Raw genomic sequence first — 13,792 nt, forward strand, 5'->3', positions numbered from 1 at the left:
TTAATTATTCGTAGAAGTAGAAAATATTTTACAATATTAAATTTATTTATATTTTAAAAGGTTGTGATATTTTAATTCATCCTATTCGTCTAATGAGATATTTATCCAGAGAGTAACCAAAAGTAGATGAGAAATGAGCATAACTTTTAAAATAAAATTTTTCACAAGTTATATGTATAATATTTTATTATATTTCACAATCAAAGATTAAATATTTCAATTATATCCACTTAATTTTATGTTTATTTAAATGCAAGTGTTTGTATAAAACACAATGTATTTAAATAACGAAGAAAGACATATGCCACCAAGAGTAGTTTATAATAATTTTTCCATATTTTCTGATAAAATTTACTCTTCATTTGATATGTAACTGAGAAACCATGGCGACATTGAGCTTGAATAAAAATAACAATAGAGCAATTCCACTATTTACAATCGTTGTATTTGCAATTCCACTATTTAGAATAGTTGCATTTGCAGACATAAAAAGCACATAACTCAATTGAAAAAATTCGAGCAGTACTACTAATGGTGTCTTTTACACTTATTGCAACTTTTAAAAGTTTCGTTCTTTAAGCAAAAAAAATTATGAAATTTTAAAAAAAAATTAAACGTATGAAAGATACAAAAAATTAGAATCGATATAAATTTCAATAAATGTTTTTAATTTTAAAAAAAAGTTTTAAGTAAATTAAAGATATTAAAAATAGGAATAAATGGAAATAGCACCAACTTATTTTTGAAAAAATTATTATAACTGCTCGAATTTTTTTCAGTTGAATTATGTGCTTTTGAAGTTCGCAAATATGATGTTCCAAAATGATGGAATAGCCCTATGGTTTTATTTATTTAGTGATTAGTTAATAATAATTAATAAATTATATTAACTATTTCAATAAGTATAAATAAATATTTTAGTTTTAGTGTTGTTGCTAAATAATATTAAGTATTTTTAATAAATTTTATCTGAACTTGGATAGGTTATTGAAAAAAAAAATAGAAACATTAATTTAAAAAAAACAGATTTCAATAAAAAAAAAATCTCGAGAGAGAGAGATTTTAGAAATCACTATTTAAATTTTTTCTAATTTTGAAAACAAACGATGTTTAAAAATCGTGTAAAAGGTACGAATAGTGAAATGGTGGGGCTATAAGAGGATAAATTTTGTCCCTTACTTTAGCCAAATTCATGAAATATTCTAAAGAAAAACGCTTTTTCTCTTTTACATATTCCCAATTTCATTTGTTAGAGGCTCAGGGGATATAAAGTTCGCCTTCCAATGAGGTGAACTGGGTTCGAATCCCAGCGATGGCTGGTCGATACGATTCGCACCGACCACAGTGCCGACGTTAAATTTCCTCATTGGTAGACGGATCACGGGTTAGAGTTCCCTGGTCGTCTGGCTAACCGGAGGTTTTCCTCTTTTTGTAACGCGATGCGGGTTAGTTTCATCAAAACATCCTCCACGAAGGCAAATTTCTCCTACTACTTGATCCAGGAGTTCCCTTGTCTTCTGAATTGGGTTCAAAATTACAAGGCTACGGAGTTGAACATTAGCAGTCGTAAATCCGAAATTTTGTCGGCTGTTCAACGATGGTTATAAAACATAAAATAAATTTTCATTCGCTAGTATTGAGTATTCAAATTTTCATTCAATTAACCTAAAAATTGAAAAAGATGTCCATTAATATTGTAATTTATTTTGCACGTAGGTTTTTTTTAGTATTTTTTTTAAAAACAAATTGGCGATATATTGAATAAAATGTCCTTAGAAAAAAAAACGCTCATCATTCAACGAAAAACAATAAACGCAATAAAAAAAAAACATCTAAGTGTAACAGAAACTACATTTAGTACCAATACACTGTTAAATTTTAAACAGAGTGGAATAAAAATTAATGAAGTTACTTTAATCATTAGGTAAAGTTGCGAAAATCTTTTATTCAAAGTAAAATTTAAATAAAAATGCCTAGTGCGGTTGATTTAAGTTTTAGCATTATCCAAAATTTAAAACGACGCTGAAAAACCTTCTTTTAAAGTCTCGCACCATGGGGGCCGCAAAAACTGAGTTCGTTCCTTGGCACTGTAAAACACTAGCTACACCTTTTGATATTGAATTTTAGCTTTTGAAATTCTAAAGTTGAAGTGTGGATTTTCAACTGAAGATTCAAATTGTGAGTCATACACAGAAGGGGGGAAAAAGGTGTGATTCATCCTGTTCGGGGGAATGTAGAAAAGGAATCAATTATGTGCATCGATTGGAAAGAGAAGCGGGGATAGTTTACTCTTGAAATAAAAGTACCGGTTGAATGATAACTTTATAAACAAGTTTTAGCGAGGCATTAAAAATAATATTTTAGTATTTATTTTTGCAAGAGTAAAGAAGGTAACATGGTGTTAATTAGGCCGAAATGGATTAGAAAATGCGCTTAACTATTGAAAAATACTGATAAACGAGATTCAGAGGTTGGTTTTTTCAGTTTTCGAACTACAATCACACAAAATGACTAAAAAAAATATATATCTAAGATAATTTTTCGCTCCTTTGAAGAGATTTTTAAACTTAATTTGAATATTTCGAAATCATTATTAATAGATATCGAAACATAACTACTAAGTGCTAATGCTTCAAACAATCATTGATTTATAGAATTGTTTAACTGAATTAGCAACAAGAGAATCCATTAGTGGTGCCATCTATGTCCTTCACTCCTTTGAAGTATCTCTTGCCGCGCCGATCCTCCTACGTCACTCTAGTGACGTCACTATGGCGCAAAGCTCGCACTTTTACTTCAAGAACGGAGCGTTTGGCCTTACTAGCTCTAACTAATATTGGATCATTTCTTCTTGCGAGATATTCTAAGACATTTGTTATTTTCTATAATGACTTTCCTCAGTTTTTGCAGTGAATTTACAAGAATTTAAAACTATTATCGAAATGCCAGTTTGTGCGATTGCAACTTGCAAAAATTCTGATATAAAAACAAAAGGAAAAAGTCTAATTTTTCGCGTGTTCCCTAAAGTAAATGAACAACTATGTAAAGAATGGATTCCGAAATGACACAGTTAATATAAAACAGCAATGCGTTTATTCTGTCGTAAAGAACTTTTATAAAAATTCATTATCTAAATAGAAACCGCCTCGTTACTTCATGAAGAAAGGCAGGTGAAAAGAATTAAAAAATAGATAAAGTCAAAGAAAATTAAAATGTAAGTAAAAAGTATAAATAAAATATATAGTATATAGTTGAAATTCTCCTAATTTCATAACATATTTTTTAATGTAGTTATTCTAAATATTTATGATTTTTTTTAAAAATTATATTCTCTTCAATTTAAATATCTATAAATTATATCATCGTAATTTTAAATGTCTATAAACAATTGTAAAATTTCTAATGTCATTATGAACCTAAACTATTATTTTGTTTCAGTAATTAGCGTTTAAGGCTGATGTTTCCTAATGATGAAGTATGAACAAATTGCTATTAACGACATATTTTAAAATCAGGGATTCTAAATTTAACTTAACTTATCTTTATAAAAGAATATGTAGATAAAAAAAGTGTCGATATATGCCTTCATTTTTCTTAATAGTTAAAGTTAAAACTGAACTTTTTAAAATAAAGTATTCATTGTGTCATTTTCACCAACTAGCAAAACATTTTTATAAGTTTAAAATGGTATTTTTTTAATATAATAACCAAGAAAGTTTTTTTTGAGCTATGTTTATGAACGGAAATAATGTGTTAATTACGTAAAGTTTGAAGGCTAATAACCAGAAAAAGTCTAACTTATTTTTACAAAGAGAAAGATGCAAAGTTATCATATCTTTGCTTGCGATCTCCGAGATCTGTAGACACAGTGACGTCATGAGGAGGGAAATCGTAGCTTCAGCTCTAAGAGCGGAGTGAACTAGCCCTTGTATTCTCTGGTCCTCACCACCGTGACTCAGTTCAAGTTCGGATATGAAACCTTAAACATGACTTTTCCCCTTTCCCCGAGTTTTCTTAAATTTTAATTCTTTTTTTTACTTTTTGTTCGAATGTAATTTATATTTGTATCTGTGGTTATAAATTAAAATTCTTTATTAAGTGTACTTTTAGTCACTTTTGTCCTAATTGACAATTAATTTGAGCTAGCCGATATTCCTTAACACTACATTAGTAATTACAGAATTATTTAAATTTTAACTTTAATGCCTCCTATTACAATTAATCGTAAGAGCGACCACAATTTTTGATTTTCAACTTAACCCCTTGACATACGAAGACACCTGGGAGACGTCATTTGTTTCTTATGTCAAAACAATAATTGACGTGTCTTAGACGTCTTGACAACATTCCGTTGCGATTTGTTGTTTACAGTGCAATCAAAGATCATTTCTATATCAAGAAATTAATAATTCCGCACAGTTTAGAGTTTGTTTAATGATATGTCAAGGGGTTAACGTTGCTATTTCATTTCCCCCTGCAAATGGCAACGATCTCCGAACAAATGGGTTCAGCCAGGGCCGCCTCAAAAGAAGGGGCCGTCTCCTCCTTCTTTCGAGGCGGCCCTGGTTCAGCGCACACTGCGAAAAATTTTTTAACCACTAGTTAAATGATGAGTTTATCGTTTTCTTTTTATACTTTTTATTGAATACATTAAATTCTTTTTCAATCAAAGGATGAGTTTATCGTTTTCTTTTCATTGAATATACTAAATTCTTTTTCAATCAAACGATGAGTTTATAGTTTTCTTTTTACACGTTTTATTGAATATACTAAATTCTTTTTCAACCATTCGGAAGTTGTAATAATTCTATAGATTTTTTGGGGTGTTTTATCTTTGGATTTCTAACGGCTAAGTACGTATACCCCCGCAGGTCACACAGTAGATCACAGATTATCCGCGAGCGTGTAATAAAAATCACGGATAATCCATAAAAACTTAAAAAGTAAACGAAAATTTTTTAAATAATTACATACATAAAAGTGCTCAGTTAAACTAATTTTAAAAATAATGAATTATCGACCACGCACACAATATAGTTTTAGGTCTCTTTCTGAAACTTGCGGACAATCAGGGTTCTACAATACACATATATGTGTAATGTTAAAAGAATTATATATTAAATATAATCCATAAAAAGAGCTTATATCTAACGCGCAATCAATTAAGACTTTTCCCGCAAAGAAAGTAATAATATCAATCAAACTATCTCAGAAAATGTGATGATGTGTCTTCAGTAGCTTGGGAAACTGATCAGTCTCACGTTGCTGAGACCTATTATCATTTAAATATATTGCCCAGAACGGTAGAAAAACCTTCTTTTCCAAGGTCAAACTGTCTTTTCTTTATCTATTCACCAGCATGTAATGTTCTCATTTTGGGACTTCAAGCCCTTAATTAAATAAAATTCTTTCAAAGCGTAACACACACGCGCACACATATATATATATATATATAAATAAAACAAAAATCAATCAGATACACGATGCCAACTGGTAGAGAGGATTTATTTTATCGATTTTCCGTTAGTAACAATAATTTTACAAAGCAACAATCAAAAATTAATATTTAAAAAAAAAAATTGTACCAGAAAAAATTTCTTTTAAATAGAGGATAAGAATATGGGGGGGGGGGGGGGGAAGCGTAGAAATGGAATACAAAAATCTGTTGAAAAATTCCTAGAACACTGCTAACCAATAATGTAAACATGAAAAATTCAACCATAAAATGATTATAATTGTTTTTCGTTTTTTTTTTCTCCCTTCTCACTAAAATATTAATTTTCTACTTTTACAGAGCTGCCAACTTTCTACGTTTTTTTTTTTTAGAATACTTATTCTAGTGGTAGCTAAGAGGTTATGTTTTATAATATTTTATAACCGTAGTTGAACAGCCAACTCAATTTTATGGGTTTACGACTGCTAATGTTCAACTCCGTAGCCTTGTAATTTTGAACCCAATCCAGAAGACAAGGGAACTCTTCGATCAAGTATTGGGAGAAATTTGTTTTCGGGGAGGACTTTTTGATGGAACTAACCCGCATTTGCGTTACATGGAGAGGAAGACCACGAGAACCTCCCACGGCTAGCCTCATGGCAAGGGGGCTCTAACCCATGACCCGTCTACCACTGAGGATATTATTACGTTAGCACTGTGGTCGGTGCAAGCCAGATGCGGAATTCGCATCGACCAGCTATAGCTGGGATTCGAACCCGGTTCATCTCATTGAAAGGTGAACGCTCTATCCCCTGAACCATCACGGATTTCAAAAATCTAACACTAAATCGATTTTCATCCATTAAATACAACCTGCACTGTAGTAGTTTATTTATATTCTGTTTATCAGTATAATCCCATTTAGTCGGTTTCAGGCAATAACAAAAATGCATGAAATGGATTCCAATCTAATTTCATTAAATTTTTTCTTCTTTTTTTTTTACAAAATGCAATGCTAGAAATTGTTAAACTAAGTAACATATGCTTAACTTATATATAGATATTTCTTATTACTGAATTTGTTTTTCCATATACTATCCAGCAAATGTAGGGCTATAGCGATTTCCAAATTAATAGATGCAACACTCATTCACATATGGTTAAAGACCCCTACTTTAGAGTATTTCCCTCTTGAAATAAGGCACACTCGCTGGCTCATTCTGAGAAAAAAAATTCTGAAAATCTAATCACTTATATAATTTATATACTAGTTAATTTTCGATCTCTCTAAACTGGGAGCCTTGGAGATATAGTTCTTAATTGCCGCTCTCATTGAAGGTTACATACTATTTTTATTTAATAATACCTACGTTTCCAATATTAATAACTTAAATAATTTTAAATCATTTATTAAATTTCGATAAAATGTTACATTAGATTTTATCAACACCAGTGTGGGCCAAAGCTCTTGTATAAGCTCAGTCAGAATGGCAGTATAAACTATTACCATTCTGATTAGAAAAATCTAGCTACACCTTACAATCTTCATTACCCCTATAATGGCCATAATGAAGCTTACCCTATCGACGGTTATAACTCGTCGTGTCCCAAGTCAAAAAATTTGATGGTTTTCCATTGATGAACTAACATTATCTTGATGGTAGCCATCAATAATTCCCCCATGAACCGTTTTATTCTTTGATGGCAAACAGCATAAGTAACCATCACCCTAATGTACTAATTCGAACTGATTTATGATGGTCCAATGTAAGCAACCATCACCCTAATGTACTAATTCGAACTGATTTATGATGGTCCAATATAAGCAACCATCACCCTAATGTACTAATACGAACTGATTTATGATGGTCCAATATAAGCAACCATCACCCTAATGTACTAATTCGAACTGATTTATGGTGGACCAATATAAGCAACCATCACCCTAATGTACTAATTCGAACTGATTTATGATGGTCCAATGTAAGCAACCATCACCCTAATGTACTAATTCGAACTGATTTATGATGGTCCAATATAAGCAACCTGTTTTGATGGTTTGTTCATGTTGAACCATAATAAATTATCATCATAGTTCCTTAGAAATCAAATGTTGGAATGATCATGAATCACCATCACCTCAATGTAGGAATTCAGACTGATTTATGATGGGCCAACATAAAAAAAAAATACAAATTTAAAAATTATTTTGAAGGCACATTCCTTCTGAACCAACAAGAATTATTATTAAACCATCATGGAAATGTATTATTGTATCATTATGGACCATCACAGTATCTTAGAAATCAAATGTTTAACCGACATGAACAACCATCATCCCAATGTAGGAATTCGGACTGATTTATGATGGTCTAACATAAAAAATTTTAAAAAACCGTTTTGATGGTATATTTCTGAGAACCAACAAGAATTCCCATTAAACCATCATGGAAATGTATAGGTGGGACAGTCATGAATTGTTGCTCCAGGAGAATTAAACTTCTCTTGGTAGTTAATCATCACTGTAATAAAATCGCGTTTTCCATCATGGAATGATGGAAGTTTGTTGGCATATCAAAAACCATGAATGCATAATGGAAAATGTTGGATGATGGTGATCACCAAATGATGTTGGACCATCATGGTTTGCAGGTAAAACTAACATAAACCACTAAAATGTTTTGAAGGGACCATCAAGAATTTTGACTTTGGGTGCTGACTTCTTCATTCAGTAACTACTACAATAGAGAAAGACAGAAAAGTCTGCCAGCAATCAAAATCGTATTTCCACAAATATGTCTGCGGCTGTAGCGGAATACAAATAATAGGCACTATTACCATCTTATTAGTATTTGAAAGAAATAAAGGAGAACAAATCTTAGTACTTTTCAAGAAATAATAATTCATATCAATTAGAGGTTTCTAAGAAAGATTTCAGAATTTTGACACCCTAAACCAAAACTTGCACTGTTTTTTATTTAACAACACCATAAGTAATACTGAAGCGAGGTAAGTTTAATTCAACATTCAAATGGAAATTCGTCATCTTCAATCAGACCCATTTTAATAGACTAAAAAAGGAGATGTTCCTGAAAATTTCTGGAAACTGATTTCTAAAGAGTGCTTTAGGAAATCATCTTTAAATTCTCACTGCAAATGTTATCATTGTTAGCAGCACGAAACCTGTCAAACCCCATTATTTGAAATGCAGAAGATTCATTATAAAATTGTAGAAGATTTTATGAATTTTCAATTTTTATTCTTCAAAAAATTTATAGTACACTCATTGGAATACAGAATTTTAACACAATCAGCTCAAATAAATCCAAAATGGTAGAAAACATGATCTTTTTTATTGTGTACTATAGTTAATGACCTCCAAAACATCGATCAGGCTGAGTCACAGCAAAAACTCAATATGTCTCTGCCTGAGAAAGCAGGAATTAGCCTTTATATAAATAGTTCTGAGAAGATACAAAATTTTAATGTGCATTTTTAAAAGGCAGTCTCAATGCCAAAACACAGAAATGTAGAAAAATTCTGCAAAATGTGGAAGATTCGGCAGTTATGCAGTACATACATGTAGAAAAATGCTTTTAGTGCTCTTTAATTAAATTCTAAGAGAGAAATTAATTTGAAAGAGCTTCATTGGGATCAAGTTTAAGAACTGAACTTATAGTGGACAGAGAAAAATTCGAATCAGAAAGCAGTGTCAATCATCACCTTGATTTATTGAGTGTAAAATGAAGTGATATGTTAGTATTAAAACTTTTTTTAATACACATTTTAAGTTTTCTTTCTGAAAGGCCACTGCTCATCGCATTCATATAAGTACTAAAGTTTGATGGCTCTCATGTACCATAAAACTGAACCACACTAAAATACACTTATAGTAATAACAATAATCTAATCTTTCATATATAAAATAATGTGTCTAATAAAAACCGACACGATTAGTGTTTATAATAATGGAGAAAAAAATAGGAATTTAGAATAATGAAATAGAATGAAAAAGTAGAAAATTGTAATACTTTTAATTATATATTTGTTAAAAGATTTATAAAGATTTGTCGATCCCGGAAGATATGCTGGCAATACTTGAGTTACTGGCGAAGTAACCCATGGGGAGGAAAGGCAAAGAGGAACAGCCTGGTCCTTCAGGTTGACGGTAGGACTTACTACTCCCCTTAAGAAAACTCCTTGTTTTGAAATTTCAAACTCTAAATCAATAATGGATGGGTTACTACCTGAAATGACATGAAACTAAAATGGACTTGCTCATTGGTAACAAGAATCTTATTCTATAAGGGAGGACTACTTAAAAATTTGGTTATTGCGTATAGAGACAAAGATTGCAAATATATAAAATGTTAATTGTTGGCCGACCATAACGCCTGATCAGATCAATTGGGGTAAGCTTATTGAGACAGTCTAGGCCTGCAATAGACTCAATGGCACCATACAAACTATATTTAAATTTTAAAAAATTTCAAAGTCTTTTTCTATTTGAATCGACTGACAAGTGTGGCCTATTTTTTTTAAGGATAAATACCCTCTAAAAGTATTCTATAAAATAATAGAGTCTCATCTAAAAGTGAATTTCCCAAGCTGTGTCTTTCAATTGTTAAGTACTGGATAGTAACATTTCGCCCCTTAACCATCGGTTAATTTTCAAGAAAACGGTCATAGAAGTGCCTTTTTTTATACACGTATTTTATTAGTGCTGACATCTAGTTTAAAATAAACTAACTATCTACAATTACCTTAAAAATATCCTGGTACTGCCATATGGTGTGCAAAATCAGAAATAAAATGTCTTCCGGGCAAAAGAAATGAATTAGTTTTATTCTTATTGCAGCGTTACTACTGAACAATCCAGCTCAGAAATATCACGGGAACGAGAAATAGAGGGCGAAACCTGACATGAAATATCCTCAGTGGTAGACGGATCATGCGTTAGAGTTCCCTTGCCGTCAGGCTAACCGTGGGAGGTTCCCGCAGTCTTCCTCTCCACGTAATGCAAATGCGGGTGGGTTCTATCAAAAAAGTCCTCCAATTTCTCCCAATAGTTGATCCAGGAGTTCCCTTGTCTTCTGGATTGGGTTCAAAATTACAAAGCTTGAACATTAGTAGTCGTAAGCCTATAAAATTGGATCAGCTGTTCAAAGGTGGTTATATAATAAAATAAAATGGGAGTTCAAAAACTAGACTGGCCATCTCAGGGCCCCGATTTAAATTCCATATATGTGACAAATTCCAGACATGTGACAAAACTTAAGATCCTAATATTATTTTTAGAAGGGAGAAACGCTACCCACTTAAAAAAAAAAAACTGAAAACTTTTTTTATGGACAGAATGAATTAATATATATCTAAACCCAACTTTCACACATATGAAATGCGTGATCTGTAAAAATAACAATGAATACCAAATAAAAACCTTTAGAACGAATTAGAACACAGATTAAGTAGCCAGCCAAATCGACCCTCCTCACAACAAGCACTCACTTAAGCTGTGATGGAAGGCTAGAAGTTAATTCCTATGGCCACCTATCAAAATCTGGTGAAAATCTCCCGACGTGTGCAGGCAGTCATCGATGCAAAAGAGGGACCAACATCATATTAATATGCGCCTCAGGAAGCTCAAAGTCTATACCACTGCATTTTCGGATACTTTTGCCTAGATAGTGTATAAAGTTCATGCGCATATGCCCCATGTAACACTATTTTAATTCCCAAATCTACCTGAAACATTGTAATAGAATGGATTGAAAATATGGCACCTAACCAGATGAACCTTGTAAAATTGAATGAAAGTATCATTTAATGGTAATAGAGTTAGATATTGCTATATAACAAAACTTAAAATCTAGTATAATTATAATGATTTTTGAAACAAATATTGGCAACTAATTACGCTGTCAGAAATTGTTGGGCTCGACCCACCAGTGAGTTCTAGGCCAGTTTCATTTTGTGATGCTTAAAATATATGTGCTACCACATCAGTCTCAAAGATTTTGATTTAACGTCTAATTTTGAAGTAAAAAAATAAACTGATTGGATTTGAATCAAGTTCTTTATTTAAATTATGATTTTTTTAAATTTTAATGATTTTTTTTGTATAAAATTTATATAACATACTACTAATTAATCTGTAAATGTAATAGATATGTGACAAAACTTAAGATCCTAATATTATTTTTAGAAGGGAGAAACGCTACCCACTTAAAAAAAAAACCTGAAACTATTTTTACGGACAGAATGAATTAATATATATCTAAACCCAACTTTCACTCATATGAAATGTGTGATATGTAAAAATAACAATGTATACCAAATAAAAACTTTTGTACAAAAAGTTAAATATCATAATTTTAAATAAAAATATATATCACAAATTAAATAAATTACACAAATAAGAGTGATTAGAGTCTATAGGAACTATACTTAAAAAGAATCTAAAATGCACACGAAAATAGAAATAATCAAGCAACATAACTCTTCAAATATCAGAAATAAATCTTAAATGGATCACGAGTAAAAAAGAAATCTAGAAAATATTAAAAGTACATCACACTTAAAACAATGAATTATAAATTTTTTTTAAAAAAATCAAGAAAATATTAAAAATGTATAAAAGTTAAAGTATAAGTTATAAAAAATTTATTTTTTAAACATATTTTCTGAGTCTGACAAAATTTATTTTTCTTTTGATTTTATTTCTTTCTGAGGGTACATCTGAGTTCTGTCTAAGGGTCTAAAAGGGTAAAATAAGAGTTGCAGATGTTGATGGCACTGAAGGGGTGTAGTAGGAGAACAATCAGTAGAATCAAATTTTCACTCTTTTCAGTAGTTCCAGTGCATCGGTTTTATTATTTGAATCTAATGATTCTTGGTCCTATGTTCAACTTTTAATAAAAATTTTAGCATAATTCTTCGCAATTGGTTCTTCCAGAGGAACTTATGGGAGAGGAACTCAAATATCTCTATACAGGGTGTGTAGCCAAATTATTCAACAAAAAATAAGGGCCTTTTAAGCACTTTACAAGCACTCAAAAAATATTTTTATGCACTTTAAAAAAATATAATTAGGCAAGGTTGGAAAGTTTCTGACAATTGGCGGTCTTATCTTGTTTTACCAGTCATGTCAAAAAAATTGTTTTGACAAAATTGGCATTTTTGACAATTGTCAAAAATCATGTAAAACGAATGGCGTTTTCATACGCTACAGACTGACATACGCGGAAATAGATTGAGGTTGAATTAATAATGAAAACGTTGAATAGAACAATGTGAACTGCGTCTTTTTGCATAGTTCGAAGCGAAAATCAACATAGTAATGAAAAAATCTCATTTTGAAAAAGGGAAAATTAAGAACTTTTTAAAAACATCCAATGAAAAGAGCGCCTTTAAGGGCTTTTAAAAAACGAAAATCGAAAATAAGCACCTTTAAGCACTTTTTAAAAAAGCTAACGTCTATAGACGTAGAATTTTTATTAATATTTTATAGTTAGAATCCACACTTTCAATGTTTAATTGAAATTCTGTTTGTTGTCATAATATTGTCCGTAAAATTAAATGCACCTTCTACACACGTTTCATGAAAGCAAGTTTATACAGCCTTACTAACTTGGATAAATAGTGGTACTTTGTAAGCCCAAAATTTAGTTTCATTTTAAAGACTGCCATCCGAAATTTTCCATATCAACAGTTTCAGATAAACTTTTAATGCTAGAATCTATATAATAAAACTTTAACTTTCTGTCAAGGGCTGTGTATTCATCCTCAGACATTACATTAGGCAAAGATTCTCCCAATTTTTTTCAAAGCCGAAGAAATAGGAGTTGTTCCATGAAAATCTAGATCTAAAGCTTACCAGTGATGATTTTTTAAAGACAATTTAATAAATATATATAGGCTGCACCTTTAAAATAAGCACTTTTTAACATCATTAGGAATCCTTCATATTTTGGATTTTTTAAGAGATCTGCACCAGTAAATAATAAATTGTCAGACAAGTAATTACTAGAATCCTTAACATTAATTTCCAGAAGATTTTTTACAGTGCAAGATGCAGAAATGATTTCATGTTTCATTAAAAAAAAAAGCAATAAAGTGCTTCATTAAATTATAAAGTTCCATATAAATTAAATGAAGCAAAATACTTTTTAATTGGAATACAATTGAAATCATAACAATTAGAATGAGATCACCAATTAAATGAGAGAAACTTCTTTCCTCACCACTACATGCAACTACAGAAGAGCCAAATAGAAGATCTGTATTCCATTTAAAAACGACAAAATTAAAGAAAAATTATTTAATATAAAAGGTGACCATTTGAAAATGGTTACAAAC

The 13,792-nt window shown here is 30.9% G+C and overlaps 1 protein-coding gene across 5 annotated transcripts in view; it reads right to left on the minus strand.

The window, feature by feature from the left end:
- The window catches only part of LOC107440460 (cyclin-dependent kinase 5 homolog), a 102,882-nt gene that overhangs the window by 78,714 nt on the left and 10,376 nt on the right, over positions 1 to 13,792 (minus strand). The window lies entirely within an intron of this gene.

This window comes from Parasteatoda tepidariorum, chromosome 1 (assembly GCF_982258835.1).
Source record: "Parasteatoda tepidariorum strain Cologne lab strain chromosome 1, Ptep-v5.0, whole genome shotgun sequence".
Classification (NCBI taxonomy): Eukaryota; Metazoa; Arthropoda; class Arachnida; order Araneae; family Theridiidae; genus Parasteatoda; species Parasteatoda tepidariorum.